Source organism: Agelaius tricolor, unplaced genomic scaffold, assembly GCF_023055355.1.
Source record: "Agelaius tricolor isolate 1412-34295 unplaced genomic scaffold, bAgeTri1.0.p SCAF_2, whole genome shotgun sequence".
Classification (NCBI taxonomy): domain Eukaryota; kingdom Metazoa; phylum Chordata; class Aves; order Passeriformes; family Icteridae; genus Agelaius; species Agelaius tricolor.
The window spans coordinates 25,863,784-25,869,783 of NW_027269262.1; positions in this window are offsets into that span (position 1 = coordinate 25,863,784).

Genomic DNA, 6,000 nt, shown 5'->3' on the forward strand with positions numbered 1-6,000 from the left:
GTAGGATCAGCCAGAGCAGGTTTTCCAGGACCATGTCCAGTTACATTACAAACATATCCACAGAGACTCCACAATGGTTTCAGGTAATCTATTAGAGTGTTTGAACACCCTCAATGTGAAAAAGAGGGGTGTGCATATACATATCAAGAGATATAGCTATAGGTAGCCAGATGAAGATATAGCTACAGTCATATAGATACATACACATGTATTTACCTCCATCCTGCAATCCCATGCGAACAGGAGTGCCATGCATGGGCAGGTAAGATGACAATAAATTTATGTAAGAATTCCTACTTACTGAGTCTTTATTTATTCCTGTCTGTGATGACAAAGACCTTACCAGAAGCTGTGGATTTCCTAAGAATTCATTTTCAAGCTCCAGTAGCTATGAAATGTTATGAATAGTCATAGATGTGCACTAAAAATTTGAAAATACCATTGTTTGTTCAACTCATTCTCAAAATATAAATTACATCAGAAGCTTAACAGAACACCAAGCGATGGTGTTGCTGATGTTATGCTCATTTTAAATGGACATTTAACCTGATAAGAGAATATGTCTTTCAGAATCAGATTTAGAGTTTGATTAATTTAATTTTGAAGATATTTTTGAGAAACACCTTCAAAGATAGAAATATTGCAATCTCAAAGCATATTTCTCTGTAACTGATTACTGAAGGATTTTTTAATCTTCCTCCAAAATATCAGCTAAGCTTTAGCACCAGAGATTTGTCACTGGATTGTGAAAATGCTGTCTCTGATCTCTTGTAGTCATTCTTGGTGTATTGCGTTTGTGTGGCCAAGCTTTGGGAGCAGGGGGTGCTACAGGGATGGCTTTTTTCCAGCCAGGGTCAACCCAATACACTTGGAAAAGAGCAAACATAATTGGATCTTTACAGATATTTTTTTCAACATTTTACTATTTTGCTTGATTTCTGTCTTTAAATAGTAATTTAAAAATTTATCATTGTAAATTTTACATAGTGTGAGAAATATCTCATGGCCATCTAGCAGCATATTTTCTCAGTAAATGACATAGAATGGTTAACCAAAAAATTAAGTGATTTTTTTTAAACTTTTTCCCAGAACATTCAAACCCCAAACTTTACAAATTCCTTTCCCTTTTAGGTTTAAGTTTCTTTTGTATTAATTTTTTCTCACCTAAAATTAACTACTGCAGCCTCTTTTCCAGTTCTCACATTCTATTCTGATTGCAGATACATGAATATTTAAAAAAACCCTATCAAACACTTTTTTTGCAGTGCAGAAAAATAAGAAAGTATCCTGGGGCATTTCTCACATATTAATTATAGCTCTGGTTGATTTCCAGGAACAACTGTTTTAGAAACCTGCCCACACAAAGTGAAATTGATCAAAGAATTTGTATTAGAAATACTGCCTATTAAAAAAACCAACCAAACAAAACAAAAAAAAAAAAAAAAAAAAACACCAAAAAACAAACCAGCAAAAAAAAATAAATTGGTTTCAGCCATAAAACAGAATAATGTATACAGGGATTTAGATATAAGACTCATCAGGAAAAAAAAGAAGGAAATAAAAAAGTTAAATACTCAAAGTATCTTTAATGACATAGCAGAAGATACATAGATATAAAACTTGTATACATAGACATACACAAACATTCACATGCACGTGCACACACATATTCTTCCACTTGTTGTATTCTCTGGATCTTGTTTATTATCATCAGCAAAGATAATAAAACACATTGTGTGCTAACCTATTCTCTGGTGCGGAACTGTTTCATGTGGTTTGGTAACATAATAATTTTTTAAAAAGAAGCCTTAAATTTTTATATCTGTCTCAGATTTTCATTGTGATGTTTCAGTCTGATTTCAAAAAAACCTGAATACTTTTATCTGTAGCTGGAGAAAAGGCTCAGAATTCTAAAGGTAGATGACAAGAATTTTATCAGTTATATGCAGGCTTCTTGCCCCACTGTATCACAGTATTTAAGGAGGAGATGCAAAATCCACGGAGTTATCAGTCAGTACCTGGGAGATAGAGATGCTGTGGCATATCTAGAAATAAGATATTTGGTTCCACATCTCCCAGAAATTTCTGGTAAAATGTTGAATCAACAACTCATCCGTAATGTAATGATCAGTTTAACTATGGAAGGTTATTCCTTTAAAGTTTTGCCCATACAACAACCACTAAGATGCACAGCTGCTGGTTTCGGCACTGTAGGGTGGACACTGTTATTGTAAGATCTTCATTGAGCAGTCCATGAGGCCTCTGGTGACAATCAGAGAATGACCATGAGGACAGTGAGTTACCATACTCAGCTCTGCTACAGAGACATGACTGTATATTTCAGGGAAATGCTGTCAGCCTAGAGATACTCATTATCTGTAACTCGCACAGACTCTAAGAAGAATACCAGCTCCCAACAGTTCTGTTTGTTTTCTGTCTAGGTTATTAAGAATGGCATACTTTTAATCACTTTATAAAAGTAAAAAGTTTTTTTGAGAGAGGATGAAAGGGCATTTTGGTAATTAGTGTTTGCAAAGTTCTAAGAAGTCCTAAATTTCAGTCGCTGGGTTCAAAATAATATGAAAATTTCTTTGTTCCTGAACTTCTGTGACTGTCCCTAAGTATACACTACCTTTGATCAAATGATCAAGGTAATTTTGATGCCTTTATTCATGTGGAGTAGATCATTGCACAACATAAATGGTCCTACAGAGATCCCAATAAAGTACTTGTGGTTTGCAGTAGTATTCAATGCAAAACAACAGTGTCTACTACCAATGGATAATGAGAAAAGAGGGTCCACTTCAATTTTAATTAAATCAATAGGAGTGTTTTCATTTGCTTCACTAAATCGGTGCTTTTCCTTTTTTACAAGATTTCTAATAGTCCATTTTAAAATATGTTTCTCCCTAGTGAGATCAAAATGAATCCTTTACTGTGGCAACCAAGAAAGATTTTCAATGCAGATGCAGTCATTGTGTTGTTTTACAGAGTGCAGCATTTATAATGTTTGGTCATTTGTGTACCACTGAAATAATGAGTCAGACACACAATATGACATGCAAATAGGAAAGAAAGCTTTCCAGAGCTATGGAACAGATAATAATATGGCCAGCTCATCTGAATAAAAAGCATCACCATTCTTAACCAAGAAAAAATAGGGGGGGGAAATTGTTTCATTGACTAATGATGTAAAGGATGCAGCATTGCCAACCTCTATAGAGTCCTTAAAACCTGACAGGACTTGTAACTTGCCATAGCTACAAACTACTTAAGTACATAATGGTTTTTCCAGCAAGTGAAAAAACCTTAGAACAGACTCATTAGGAGAATGCAACTGCTCAAAGAAAACCTTCACCCAGCAGAGCTACCTCTTTAAAATGTTAATGTTTGATCTCTTTTGAGTTTACCAGTTTAGAAAAGCAAAATAAAACCCCCAGGCATTTCTAGTAAGGATCTACATTATCTGGAAATTATTGAGATGCATAGTGCTCTAAAGAAAAGAAATTGATGGCTTGGGTATTTGCTAATACTCATGCCATTATAGTTCATATACACTCCTGCTACCAGTTGTTTACGTTGTCTTTTCATAGAACACTGAGAACCAGACTTGAAGAGGAACCCTTCTATTGCTTTTAGAGCAGCGTTCTGAAATAATGCCTTGAATTCTGTTAGAGCCCCCTGCAAAACTGTTACAAGATGGAAGTCTAAAGTTCCTTGAAATTTTAAGGACTTTTTTAGTATACTCCACAAATACCAAGTTTTAAACCTGTCTGCCTACTTTATTTTGATAATCTACTTTAAGAGAGGATTTTTTTATTATATAAGACCAAATTCTTCAAAGATACAGCTTTTAAAAATGTGAATGCACCAATTGAGCTCAATTGAATTAGATTACTGAGAATAGTAACTATAAATGCCTGCAGGAAAAACAACAACAACAACATAATTTCCTTAATGTACTTTGCACTAAATACACTTTTGCATAAGTGCACCTAAAAGCAAGGTTCTGGTCACATAGTTCCCTTGAGCATTCTAGCAAGAAAGGCCAATAGAGGCAAACCTGCAAAGCAGACAGAGATAGATCACGTTTTTCTCAGGATAGCACAGGTGATGTCAGCAGTTCAGTGATGGAATTCTGGGACTTTGGATCATTCATAAAATCCTCCTGTAAAACATGAATGGAATCTCAGGTGAATAGTAAAGTAAACACTCATCTCCGTTTTCTGTAAAAGCACGGCTAACCAAATTCATAGTTAATGTCTGTGTATTTACATGAACTGAAGGGGTGCAGCACAGAAATCTGGTCCAAACAATGCAAGCATGTGTGCAATACTATTTTAAATTATATTAAGACATCTGAAATAGACTTTCAACCCTGCTTTGATGAATTTGATGCAACTCAAACTATGTCTCCCACAAGACAGTGGATAAGCACAACCCAAGTTAAAGCAAATATGTTTGATAGTTTTTCAAGGTAATAGTATACTAACTCTCTTTACAAGCAGGTATTACAGTGCTTACAAAAAAGCACTCACTTTCCTCTGACAGATTACCACTGGCTCTTTCTTTTTCACCTCTTCTTTTAGTTATATTTGCCAGGTCTTTAAACCTGGAAGAGCCAACTACCTGCAGCCCCAGGGAGCTGTTATGTATTACTGCAATTTAGTGGTGGAGACTGCCATTTCTTTTCTCCAGAACTACTAAATGTTTGGACTTCTGCTGTTGTTGGTTGCTTTTTCTTGGTTCTTGCCTTCTTAAGTGCTGTTAAGTACTCTTTTCTTTATATAGTTGCTTGAATGTTTTGGAAAAGGATTAATTTTTCACTCAGGTGTTTCGAGGTCTTTGGTATTCCTCTGTGTTTGGGGTGAGTTTGAGAAAGATCTTTTCCCCAAGCCTTGATTTGCCTCTGCTACCTGTGGATGTAATGCTGTTTTTCTCAGGGCAGTTGGATGTTTGCTCTTCATTTTATTGTGTGTATAATTTACCTTCAGTTAAAGGAAATCCCTTGTTAGTTCATGATCCTGCCTGTGGAAGGGCTGTATTTCACTGTCCACAGGTGATTGTGGGACTTTCTACAAATGCAAAATAAGGACATAAACTCTATCTGTTCTAAAGAAGTGGCTCTCAGCAAGCTGTGGAAGCTTTTATAGTCTGATGGCTGAATATTTACTTTTGATCTGTGTAGGTGTCAGACACAAGTAATGGTAGAATTAAATGAGATGTAGTTGATATGATTATTTCCTTCTATTGACTGCATGTCCTTAGTATTTTATCTTTCAGTTTAGTAGGATTTGCCAGATTGACTTGGATTTAATTGCCAAGGTTTGTCTTAATGTGGCAAGTTCTCACTGCCCTAATATAACATTATAGTGTTTGGTTTTGTTACTTTAGAAATACCTGTAATATGTACAATATGAGTTGTCAGAAGGATGTAGAACAAGAAAGTCAGCAACATGGATAGTAACAAGTACACATATACCCTGTATTTTTCCCATGTGCTAAATGTACAGAAAAAGGCTACTTTATAAATCTGGTAACAGACTCTATAACTAGGATGAGGGTTTTTTATGAAATCCAGTGTGACTTTCTTTTTCAAATGAATATTAATCTTGATTTTCAAGACACGTGTAACTTGGAATTTTATTTGGCAGAGTTATTCTTACTATCCTAGGACAGGCCCAGTTACAGTCTTTTTGGATTGACAATTATTCATTTATTCAGCCACTACAAATAATTGGAAAATGTCAGAAGAACTGACTTAAACTCCAGTCAGTTTAATCTGGCATATGCTTGTGCTGCTGCTGAAAAGGTCGTTTCTATTCTTGCCTTTATACTGGAGCTAATGTTCATGTGGCTTCAGAGTGAACTGATTAAAATGGTATAAGATGAAAACTGAACAGGGGGAAATTGTTCAGGGTCAATGTGGTTCCTGAAGAAGATTGCAGAAGAAGACTGTGACTTTTGAAGAAGTGTGGCTGCATGAATACCAGCCCTGGC